Here is a 13,086-nt window from a genome sequence, read left to right as displayed (position 1 = left end):
TTACTAAGACTTCACTACCTAGCACTGAAGGGGAGACCAGACTTCACGACGACTCACGAGCTTTCCAAAGCCAAGCTAGAAGGATGAGAATATCGAGGTTTGATCAGTAATTCAAACTACAAGCGATGCCCAGCATTTATTTCAAATACACAGACACACACACACACGTTACCAATGAAAGGCTGCCCTTAACTCACTGTACAGGAAAGATCCCTGTATGATGCAATGAAGCCTGTATACGCTGTAATAAAACTTAAGATCCTACAGAGACAAAGACATTAAAAAAATTTTTTTTAATTGAGTAGAATAAAGGAGAAACAAGGATGAAAATTGAGATAAAAGAAACATAAACGTAGGGCTTCCCTGGTGGTCCAGTGGTAAAGAATCCACCCACCGGTGCAGGGAAACGTGGGTTGATTCGATCCCTGGTCCAGGAAGATCCCACGTGCTGTGGAGCAACTAAGTCCATGCTCCACAAGCACCAAGTCTGTGCCCTGGGGCCCGGGGGCCGCAACTCCTGAGCCCAGGTGCCCTAGATCCTGTGTTCCCCAACAAGAGAGGCCACTGCAATGAGACCCCGTACAGCAATAAATAAATAGCAAAAAAAGTTTTTGTTTTTTTTTTAAAGAGAATGACCTGTAAGAAAGTCCTGTCAGAAATAAAAGTGATACTGCTCGTTCTGTGAACGTCTGATATCAAATCTGGGGCAACCAGAGAATGCAGCATACAGTACGTGACATTAGAGCTCACTGTACGTCAATAAGCACCTTCTAGAACGTGCATCGTTGCAAAACTGAATGTAGGCGAGCGTGACGGCTTCCAGCTCTCACATTTGGAGCTGGGCCTCGCACAAGTTCTGCCGTTTCTGCTGAACAGCTCAGGCATTCCAGACACTTCTGCAGACGCCTGGCACAGCCTGGAAACCTAACTAGTTATCAGGCGTGTTTCTGGTGAGGGGAAGATCCACTGGGCTTCATGGTATGAGGTGTCCTGCCGTGTCCCGCTTCAACGTTGACCGTCCACCCTGGGGCTTCCTCTCTGCCTCCCTAGAACCTGGCTTTTGTGTATCAGAGAGCCTAACACCACAGCTCAAACATACCGGAAAGCCAGCTCTATCGCCGCAGTCAATTCCTCCAAAGATTCAGTCGGTATGACCTCAAGACACAACTTCTTGCTTACCCAGAGATGTGCAGTGATTTATATTTCAGTTCAAGCTTAGCTTGCAGTGGCAGATACCAAGTTTAATTACATGTATACAGTGTTGCTCATTCCATTCACGGAGTTCAATGTCATGATGGATTTCCAGGCAATCCCACCCACACGACATGTATTTGAGGAATTCGGGTCAGAAACCTCACTGCCAATTCTTTCTCCCTAGGGCAAAAAAAAAAAAAAAAAAAAAAAAAGCATCTCTTAGTCCCATTGTCTGGGGTGAAGGGTCAGGGAAGGAAGGAAGGACGAGACACAAAAAGGAGGTCTGAATAAAATAAATGAGCTTTGAGTGTCTTATTCCCATTTGGAACGGGTTTTAAGAATACCCTAAGCAGGTTTAGTCCACTCCACGAATAGAAGAGACGGTGATGAAACAGCCCTGCTCCCTGAGACTCAGTCTGGAATGGATTCTTCTCGCTCTCTCCTGGAAGGAGTTTAGCATTGTTTCTACGCTGAAGCCTGAGCTCAGATGGCAGGTAGAAGGCCCAGGGGTTTAAGCTGAGGCTCGAAAGCTTCTGAAACCCCAGCACTGCTGAACCCCCTCGAGAAAACAGCATCTCAGAAGGGCTCACAGCGGCTCCCACCGGTACACTGACCTGCAGACAGAGCTGGAGGGCGACTGTCCACCAAGTGGTCAAACTCCCTGAGATGCTGGAAATGGTTCTTCTTCCAGGTACCAAGGCCCTGGCAGAGTCTGAGACCCAGACGACCTCAGCCTGGCACTGACGAGTTTGTCCCGAGAAAACGAGACGTGTGCCTCGCCGACGCGGGTGGTGCTCATGTGAAGACAGCGTGAATGGTCTCTCCAGTGGGAGGCCCTTCACTGCCTGCCCCAGATCCAGACACCGGGGACTGTCCAAGCATCAAGCTGACTTTTGCAACAAGTCAGCTCTCCACCAGGACCTACTCCCCATATCCCTGGACCAAGCTCTCATTGCTTTCTGTGAACCGGGGCCAAATTCTGCAGTTACAAGTCTTGGAATAATTTTTTTTTTTTCAGTTGTGAGCCTGATCTGGGGGATGTCCCTCATTCAGGCAGTGTCCCCTCCGAGTAAATCCGTTATCCCATAGATTGACACCATTTAGACGAGCATCAGAGGAAGCTTTCACATAGAGGCCAAATTCTCACCGGAAATGGATTTAAAACAATGTTTCCCCTAAAGTCTCACAGTGACATCACCACTGCGTACTATGCTCACTGAAAAACCTCAGAGGCTATATTCATGGCGCTCTCTGAATCTTGGCTCTTTCCCAGCTCCCACGGACTGTCTCATCTCAAAATCAAATAATGCTAAGATGGAGAAGCGGAAAACTGCACATTTAGCTCTTCATTTCACCGTGTGTATTTCAGGAGAAGGGCTGAAAGTGTTTTTATTCTTCAAGATTATACTCAAGCAACCGACAAAGGGTTAATCTCCAAGATAACCAAGCAGCTCATACGGCTTAATATCAGAAAGACAGCACAATCAAAAAAATGGGCAGAAGACCTCAACAGACATTTTTCAAAGAAAATACGTACAGATGGCCAAAAAACACATGAAAAGAGGCTCAACGTCACTCATGATGAGAGATGTGCAAATCCAAACTACGCTGAGGCATCACCTCACACTGGTCAGAAGGGCCATCATCAAAAAGTCTACGAACAATCTAAGCTGGAGAGGATGTGGAGAAAAGGGAACCCTCCTACCCTGTGGGTGGGAGTGTAAACTGATACAGGCCGTTATGGGAAATGGTATAGAGATTCCTTAAGAAACTAGGCATAAATCTACCGTATGACTCAGCAATCGCACTGCCAAGCATATAACCTCAGAAAACCACACTTCTGAAAGACGTACACCACTGTTCATTCCAGTGCTATGCACGATAGCCAGGATGTGGAAGCAACCTAGACGTCCATCAAGGGATGAACGGATAAAGAAGATACAGTGCTTGTACACGATGGAATACTACTCAGCCATAGAGAAGGAACAAATCGGAGTCCGCTGTAGTGATGCAGATGAACCTAAAGCCTCTTAGACAGAGGAAAGTCAGTCAGAAACAGACAAACAGGTACCATCTATTAATGCGCATATATGGAATCTGGAAGACCAGTATTGACAAACCAAGTGGAGGCTCAAGAAGGAGGCCACATACGCATAATTATGCCTGATTCGCACTGCTGCATGGCAAAAACCAACACAACATCGTAAATAAAATTTTTCCACCAACTTAAAAAAAAAAAGGTAATAACCCATGAGGAGACAGAAACCATTGTATAATCCAGAAATATGAGTCCTCTAGGTGAGAAGTAGACATCCCCTGATGTATAAAGCACTGGAAAATTCCGAGAGGAAGGTACCGCATTCCTAAGCCTGTCCATTTAATTTGTGGTCGTGTTTTCTGCGTGATTCCATGGGACGCACCGCTAGGAGCTGGTAAAGAATGTGGACTCTTAAGTGATTTTCCATCCTTCCCCCCGAACGCAATGGTAAGCATTTTAAATGCTCAGAGTGCCACCACCCTTTGGTGCCTGCCTGCAAGGCAGGGTGTTTGCGATCGTCTTACGTTAAGTAATGGGGATAATGAGATTTGTGTTCCTGTCTTTGGATTCAGGAGTCATAAATCTTGACCGACTTAACAGCGCTTGAGCGGAGATTTCACAAGAGCCTGGGGTTCCTGGGGTCTGTTTGCTCCATCAGACGTCTGTAGACAATAGCTCACCAAGATACTCCAGCGGCGTTACAAGTCACACGACACCAGTTTCCTCCGCGATAACTCAGGGAAACGCATGGGCTCCCTGGTCTCACGTGAGACATTCTGCAAACGTGTGTGCCTGACTTGAACTATGCAGATAATTTTCCTTTCCATTTGGCAAAATCTCTCTGTTTTCTACCACTCACAACTTTTTGGTTTTTTCTTTCAAAAAAAAAGACTTTGGGAGGAAAAAAAATATTCCCAATGTTTATGGTACAAATATAAATTACATCAGTTTACCTAGCCGGGGGATTATAAGAACACATAGAAAGACACTTTAGTTCTTAAATAGGGAAACTTTCCTTTCAGCAGTAATTCAAAAAGACACGGGGGGGGGGGGACATGACAGGCTCATCGTAGATCTGGGAGATTATATGCAAATAAGAAAATCTTAGTGAAAGAGAAAGGAAAAAAAAAACAAACCAGAAAACAAACTTTTGGTTTGTTGTCTCGATATTTTCAAAATGTTTCAGGACACTCACTCAGGACTGATGTAAAACTTTGGTGACATTTCTTCTCAGATAAATCTGTTCTCTTTTTGGCTTTAGGGAAACTTACAAAAACCTAAATTAAGTGATGTTTTCTTGACTCGACCTGCTCATGTAAGTGAACGTGAAAAAGATACGTGTCAACCTTTTCCTCATTTTCTGGATGATCGCTGTCCACAAGCATCCTGTTAAGATTTATACTCTTCCTTCCAAATTCTGATATGAATACACATCACTGTAACTTTTTGGAAATGATATCTGGCACACGTTTTCTTCTTGGTACTTAGTTTATTTTCCGCAGATCCTCACCGTTAAAATCAGCCTTTGGTCCTCAAGCTCATGGCTCTAGGTAAGGATAATCACGTAAGAAAGATTAAAGATGAATTCCTGGCTTTAAAAAGAGGAAGATACGATTCTCTCACTTCATAGCAGAAGTACAGACCTTGGGACGTTCCTGGTGGTATCAGTGGGCAAGATTCCAGCTCCCAGTGCAGGGGGGCCTGGGTTCAATCCCTGGTCAGGGAACTAGGATCCCCACATGGTGCAACTGAGAGTTTGCATGCCACAACTAAAGATCTTGTAAGCTGCAAGTAAGACACAGTTCAGTTCAGCTCAGTTGCTCAGTCGTGTCCGACTCTTTGCCACCCCAGAGACTGCAGCATGCCAGGCTTTGCCAACAAAAGTCCGTCTAGCCAAGGCTATGGTTTTCCCAGTAGTCATGTATGGATGTGAGAGTTGGACCATAAAGAAAGCTGAGGGCCAAAGAATTGATGCTTTTGAACTGTGGTGTTGGAGGAGATGCTTGAGAGTCCCTTGGACTGCAAGGAGATCCAACCAGTCCATTCTAAAGGAGATCAGTCCTGGGTGTTCATTGGAAGGACTGATGCTGAAGCTGAAACTCCAATCCTTTGGCCACCTGATGCGAAGAGCTGACTCATTTGAAAAGACCCTGATGCTGGGAAAGATTGAAGGCGAGAGGAGAAGCAGACAACAGAGGAAGAGATAGTTGGATGGCACCACTGACTCGATGGACATGAGTTTGAGCAAGCTCCAGAAGTTGGTGATGGACAGGGAGGCCTGGCATGCTGTAGTCCCTGGGGTCCCAAAGCGTCGGACATGACTGAGCGAGTGAGTGACTGAACTGAATGGAACTTCACTGAAGAGTTTAAAATGGGTGGATTGTGGTTCTAAACATCTGCTGACCGACTTCCGTACACATGGCAGATTTAATACCATGCTTCCTGCTCTAAGTAACTACAGGGCTGGGTCAGCACCACCTGAGTCTCCCCTGCCTCCACCTCCAGCACTCCCCCAGTCCTCCCCCTACCCACTGGGGCGTGATCACACCCAGTGTGGGTAGGCAGGCCTTGATTTCCATAGCAACCACCAATCAGGTGAATCCTGCTCTATCCCCCTCAGGGAACTGCCTGAGGCTCCCCGGACCTTGTACCCTAAAAGGTGTCTTCCTCCCTGCCTATATGATTCAGAGATGCTTTCATCCACTCCGAGGTCTGGCTTTATGCTGGAAATTTCTGAGCACTGATTTGAAGTGGTGTTCAGTCAGAGGGCCATGATGTATGCCAGAATAAGGGGAGGAAAGGAACAAAACCCAGAAAAACTGTGGAAAAAAAAAAAAAAAAACCAGATCCAAAGCCCCAAGTAATCTCTCCCTGAACCAACAAAGACTTTTCTGGGACATCAGTCAGGAGTCAACATTCAAGAGAATGGAACACGAATCTCCTGTTATGTCTGGTTCCCTGTGAGCAACGTGAATACTTCAACATCATTTAATAAGAACACTGGAAGGTATACATGATTAAAAAAAAAAAAAGAGCCTAACAATGCCAACATTAATACATGAAATACCAACTGTGACATGTGCACCCTGAATTTCGCACAAGGCCTGGCACCCACTTTGGTGGGGCTTCCGAGGAAAGAGAAAGACGTGGTTGCTCCTCCTCACTGAACAACGCACTGCTGTGAGAGAAGGAGCTTACGAAACATGAGAGACACTAAAGGTCTAAGGACGTGTGCAAACTTCATTTACTCTCGCCTACTCCAACGTCACAGAGGAAAAAAAATGCATCTCTATCACCGAAAGAATGAGATCAGAAATTTTCTCCCGGGAACTGGATCTTCCATGGGGCTCCAAATGATGGAATTCCAATGAAAGCGAGTAGAGGACAGAAGGTAATTTTGGACATCACGTGAACGAGGGCGTAGAAGTTAAGTAAGCACAGAGCGTGTTTTGAAGACAGGGGGATGGCCAGCCTTTTGGAATCAGTTCAGTTCAGTCGTTCGGTCATGTCTGACTGTCTGTGACCCCAAGGCCTGCAGCACGTCAGGCCTCGCTGTCCATCACCAACTCCTGGAATTTACCCAAACCCATGTCCATTGAGTCGGTGATGCCATCCAACCACCTCATCCTCTGTCGCCCTCTTCTCCTCCTGCCCTCAATCTTTCCCAGCATCAGGGTCTTCTCCGATACAGAAAGGGCTTGTGATAAAACTCAAGACCCAGTTGAGATTACGAAGTCTGCTGATGAAAGACGGAAGGCTTTCCACTCCGACAAGGATAAAAAAGAGAGAATGTTCACTCTCATCTTTATCCACGGTTGTACTGGAGGTCAAGGTGCAATAACACGGTGGATTGTATTAGTTAAAGTAAGAATATTAACAAGGGAGAAGTAAGGGTCTATCAGTGCAGAGACACGCTTTTCTGGGTAGGAAAGTGCTGAGATGTACAAACCATTACTGGGCTTCCCTGCTGGCTCGGTGGTGAAGAATCCGCCTGCCAAGGCAGGGGACACAGGTTCGATCCCTGATCTGGGAAGATCCCACAATGCTGAGGGGGCAGCTAAGTTCATGTCTCACAACTTCTGAGTCTGTGCTCGAGAAACCATGAGCCACAACTTCTAAGCTCCAACAAAAGAAGCCGCCACAGTGAAAATACCTGTGTACCTCGAAAGGAGGCCCTGCTCCCTCTCTGCAAACCCACGTGCAGCAACAGAGACCCATCACAGCCCCAAATAAACACTTTTTAATATTTTTAATACTTTCATTATTCTATGCTCAGGTCAGTTCAGTCACTCAGTCGTGTCCAACTCTTTGCGACCCCATGTACTGCATCACGCCACGCTTCCCTGTCCATCACCTACTCCCGGAGTTTGCTCAAACTCATGTCCATCGAGTCGGTGATGCCATCCAACCATCTGGTCCTCGCAGCTCATCTATTCCATGCTAGGTTAACAAAAGTAAACAACAATTAATCCTAACGAGTGAATTCAGCGTGGGTACAGAATCAAAGGTCAATAAACAGAAGGTCAGTCTTTTTACACAACATACTTCTGAACAAATGAAATTTCACGTACCAAAATGCCATCCACAGTAACGTCATAAAACAGAGAACAATGGAAATAGATTGAACAACAGTGGAGCAAAACCTCTACCCTGAAATAACAAAACAGTGCTGAGAGGGAATTAAAAGTCGATTGAGATACATGAAAAGGTAAGTCACAAATAAGGATTAGATGACTCAGTATCATCAAGCTCGCAATTGTCTGCAGATTATCCAGAGATGGAATGCAATTCTAATTATCCTGCCAGCAAGCTTTGTTGACAAGCAACTCCTGAAACTCATGAGGAGTTGTCAAGGGCCCAGAAGAGCCAAATGACTTTTGAGAAAAAAAAAAAAAAATCTAGAGGTTCCCGTGACTTTGAAGCTCTACTTTCCCAATGTAGGGGGCCCTGGGATCTATCCCTGGTCAGAGAAATAAAAGTCACATGCCACACCCAGCTAAAGATCCTGTATGCCACAACTAAGAAGAGGCACAGCCAAATCAAGAAAGATTTGAAAAAAAAAAATTTATGTCCACACATAGACTTGCTCATGTAAGCTTTACTCATCAGCACCCCATGCTGGAGACCCACCACTGTTCCGTCCACAGGAGGAGAGACCAACACACTGTCTACTGCTGCTAAGAATGTCCTCGGTACAAGCGATGAGCCGTTTATACACCCCCTACCACGGGTGTGTCTCGAGAACCCTACGCTCGGGTGGAAGGAGCCGATCACCAAAGAGAAGACTCTGTAAGATGAAATTTACAGGATGATTGACAACTTCCAAGCGAATCCACCCGGAAGCTGGGAACAGGTGGCTGTCGGGGAGGGCTGACTTGGAGAGGGGCTCAGATCAGTGGGTAGGCACACGAGGGAACTTCCTGGGGCGCTGCAATGCTCAGCGTTTTCACAGGGGGTGTGTTTTGCACGAGTATGGGTATTGTACACTATTCCTCAAACTGCGCTGTGTTTAGTCATTCAGTGGTATCTGACTCTTGGTGACCCCATGGACTGGAGCCCGCCAGGCTCCTCTGTCCATGGGGATTCTCCAGGCAAGAATACTGGAGTGGCTTGCCATGCCCTCCTCCAGGGGATTTTCCCAGCCCAGGAATCAAACCGGGGTCTCCTGCCTTACAGGCAGATTGGTTACTAGCTGAACGACCCAGGAAGCCCATATTCCTCAAATTAGCACAAAGTCAATCATTTTTGAAAATCTCTTAAAATCATTGAAAATTTGACATTACGTTCTTTCATCCCGAGTTTCCCTGGTGGCTCAGATGGTAAAGCATCTGCCTGCAGTATGGGAGACCCTGGTTCGATTCCTGGGTGGGGAAGACACCCTGGAGAAGGAAATGGCAACTCACTCCGGTATTCTTGCCTGGAAAATTCCATGGACAGAGGAGCCTGGTGGGCTACAGTCCACGGGGTCACAAAGAGTCGGACAGGACTGAGCGACTTCACTTTCACTTCCTTTTATTCTGCACAAGGCAAGACAAGACTTTGGAGGTAAAAATCAAGACACAGATGAGAAAAAGGCTTACATAACTTCCCTTTACTGACATGGACTGTATCTGGGTATATATTTTTGGTCTTCCCTGGGGGCTTAGTGGTAAAGAACCCAGCTGCCAATGCAGGAGACCCAGGAGACCCAGGTTTGATCCTGGGGTTGGAAAGATCTCCTGGAGGAGGAAATGGCAACCCACTCCAGTATTCTGGCCTGGAGAATCCTATGGACAGAGGAGCCTGACAGGCTACAGTCCTTGGGGTCACAAAGAGTCGGACACAGCTGAGCACACACATACATACATATCTTTTTCTTAAAATAATTATTAATTTAATTGGAGGCTAATTACCTTACAATATTGTGGTGGTTTTTGCCATACACCAACATGAATCAGCCATGGGTGTACATGTGTCCCCCTGTCCCAAACCCCCCTCCCACCTCCCTCCCCACCTCATCCCTCTGGGTTGTCCCAGAGCACCGGCTTTGAGTGCCCTGCTTCATGCATCAAACTTGCCCTGGCGATCTATTTCACATATGGTAATATACAAGTTTCAATAGTAGTCTCTCAAATCATCCCGCCCTTGCCTTCTCCCACAGAGCCCAAAAGTCTGTTGTTTACATCTGTGTCTCTTCTGCTGTCCCATATATAGGGTTGTTGTTACCATCTTTCTAAATTCCTTATATATGCGTTAGTATACAGTAAAGGTCCGTCTAGTCAAGGCTATGGTTTTTCCTGTGGTCATGTATGGATGTGAGAGTTGGACGGTGAAGAAAGCTGAGCGCCGGAGAATTGATGCTTTTGAACTGTGGTGTTGGAGAAGACTCTTGAGAGTCCCTTGGACTGCAAGGAGATCCCATCAGTCCATTCTAAAGGAGATCAGCCCTGGGTGTTCTTTGGAAGGAACGATGCTAAGGCTGAAACTCCAGTACTTTGGCCACCTCATGGGAAGAGCTGTCATTGGAAAAGGCTCTGATGCTGGGAGGGATTGGGGGCAGGAGGAGAAGGGGATGACCAAGGATGAGATGGCTGGATGGCATCACCAACTTGATGTACATGAGTTTAGGTGGTATCACCAACTTGATGTACATGAGTTTAGGTGAACTCTGGGAGGTGGTGATGGACAGGGAGGCCTGGCGTGCTGCGATCCATGGGGTCGCAAGGAATCAGACATGACGGAATGACTGAACTGAACTGAACTGATACTGTATTGGTGTTTCTCTTTCTGACTTACTTCACTCTGTATAATAGGCTCCAGTTTCCTCCATCTCATTAGAACTGACTCAAATGCGTTTTTTTTTTAAATAGCTTAGTAATGTGTTCTTTTTTCAACAGCTAAATAATATTACATTCTGTATATGTACCACAACTTCCACATATGTATCTTTTTAAATCAGCAAATTACCTAAAAAAAAAAAAAAACTTTAAAAATCCTCAAGAGATTTAGAAATGGACAAAGTACATGGACGACTGCAACTTTTTTGCAGAGCAACTCGAGTGGACAATGTCCAGGAAAGAGCTTGACCTCACTGTGAGAGAATTACAACGGTTACGAAGGCATGCACAGTCCACCCCAAAGGAGTGGTGATACTGTAGGTTCACGGGAACAAACACGGCCGACGTAATTCCGTGGGTGGGCAGTTGACCACCCTGAGCAGAGTCAGGGTACCCAGATACAGGCCCTGGATCCTACCACCCGGACCGCCTGGGAGGCCTACTGCATACGCGTGAGCGCTTGAGCCCTGGCTGCCTGTCAGAGTCAGAATTGCTGCTCTAGGATGCGGTACAGCAAACACTCTTGGGTCTCCTTCCTTGTCCACCAAATGCAAGCATTTCTCTTGAGGGAGGGTGTGTCTCCGTTCTAGGGGCCTGTTAGACTCTCCCAAAGGGTTCTTCACAAACCACAAAATCCAGTCATCTGTCATCTGCTGAATCACATTTCGGTGGTCAGGAGAGGTCTGACCAAGGAATCTGGGCGACCTGGTAGGTTTTCCCCGGGGAACTCTCGAAAATCTTGAGACCCAGAATGCAATCCCCAAATCTCGGATTTGGGCTCCATGTATCTTGCACAAAGAAATGACAGCATTGTGGACAAATGACACCACGTCCATGGTGGTCCAGTGGTTAAGAATCTGTCTTCCTACGCAAGGGACATGGGTTTGATCCCTGGTCAGGGAACTAAGATCTCACACGCTGCAGACAACTAAAGTTGTGAGCTGCAACTACTGAGCCCAGGCACCACAACTAGAGAGAAGCCAAATAAATAAACACTTCTCTAAACATTTACAGTATCGCATAGTAGTGAGACGCCTGCAAGAAACTCAAGTGTTCGTTGATAGGATAATGCATCTGTGTGTGTGAGTCACTCAGTCGTGTCCGACTCTTTGCAACCCCATGGACGGTAGCCCGCCAGGCTCCTCTGTCCGTGGGATTCTCCAGGCAAGAAGACTGGAGCGGGTTGCCATTCCCTTCTCCAGGGGATCTTCCCGACCCCAGGGATCGAACCCAGGTCTCCTGCAGTGCAGGCACGTTCTTTACTGTCTGAGCCACTATTATGGGGAGCCCATAACAGGATAATGCCTAAGTATATCATGCACGTGTAAGAAAATCTATCTGGCACTGAAAATTAACGAATTTATACCCTCATCTCACAGCATGACTGAAACTCAAACACAATTTTGCGGGAAAAGGCAAACACGCAAGAACAGGGATACTGTGATGTGACTTCCATAACATAAGCATGTTGAGCCATACTTGTGTACTGTTTACAGATGCCCACGCACAATAAAAGCGTAACAGCTCATAAGGGGGTAATAAAGACCACAAAAAGATTGTTAATGATGTGTGGGGAGGGCAGGAGGGGCTGGAGGACTGGGACCAATCCACCTGGTCGATGACTCTGTCTGTAACACTTTAAAAACATCTACAACAAATGAGGTGAAATACGAAAGCTAAGGGCAAGGTGCAAAACTGTTCATCAGAATATTCCTGATCCTCTTCGTGTTAAAAATGACTTCGTGATTGGACAATAAACAGGAACGAAAATATAACCAACAAGACAGCGGCAGAGCAAACACCCACATGTAGGTCTACCACCAAAGTTCTTATTCTTGTGTTATTTTATGGAGGATTTTCTTCTTTCTCCAGGCTTAACTTTATATCCTGACTCTGATTTTTTTTTTAAGTCTTCTATCTTCCTTCCTAAAATTCCTTCCCTTTGCCACTTTCCCTAGCTGTCACGAATGCAATAAACTTCAGACAGGTACTAACACACATGCTTGTGGACAGCACTGTGTTTTCACTATGGTCTATTCATGTGCAGAGAAAAACGCACACAAGAGGATCTGATTTCACCACAGGACGGAACACTCTGGGCTCAGCGTTGGAGCCTGGTCCATGCGTCATTGCTTCCAGACCCTCACGCCCAGGCATGATGAAGTGTGAACTCGGGACAACTTTCAGTGAAACCAGCGCCACCATCACCGGGTATATTTCCAAGGAGAAGTCGGCCGAGGCACATTCTCAGCTTACCGGCCAGCTTTAGAAAGGATTGGGGCTGCCATAACAGCAAGCTTTCCCGTGAACTCCACACACTGTTTAGATCAGTCACATAAACCTTGCCTTGCTTTCTTTCCTCTACTGCAGACGTCATTTGGCAGCTGTCAGACTCCTCACCTTAGAGCCGAGAAATCCAGGGAAGGTGGCGAGAGAGGTCTGGCATTGACAATGTTTCAAAACAGTTGCTACTTTTCAAAACTGCAGAATAGGAACTACTTTATAGCTGGAGACACCCTGCAGAAGTGCACCACCCAC

The 13,086-nt window shown here is 46.4% G+C and overlaps 1 protein-coding gene across 1 annotated transcript in view; it reads right to left on the bottom strand.

Annotated features, from left to right (window-relative positions):
- Positions 1-278: 278 nt before the first annotated feature.
- LOC132657141 (basic salivary proline-rich protein 3-like) overlaps positions 279-13,086 on the bottom strand; it is a 443,202-nt gene continuing 430,394 nt past the window's right edge. Inside the window, exon 10 of the transcript XR_009598996.1 lies at positions 279-1,374. The gene's annotated coding sequence lies outside the window, so the exon portion shown is untranslated. The remainder of the gene's footprint in view (positions 1,375-13,086) is intronic.

This window comes from Ovis aries, chromosome Y, assembly GCF_016772045.2.
Source record: "Ovis aries strain OAR_USU_Benz2616 breed Rambouillet chromosome Y, ARS-UI_Ramb_v3.0, whole genome shotgun sequence".
Taxonomy (NCBI): domain Eukaryota; kingdom Metazoa; phylum Chordata; class Mammalia; order Artiodactyla; family Bovidae; genus Ovis; species Ovis aries.
This window is presented reverse-complemented; position numbering and strand designations above follow the sequence as displayed.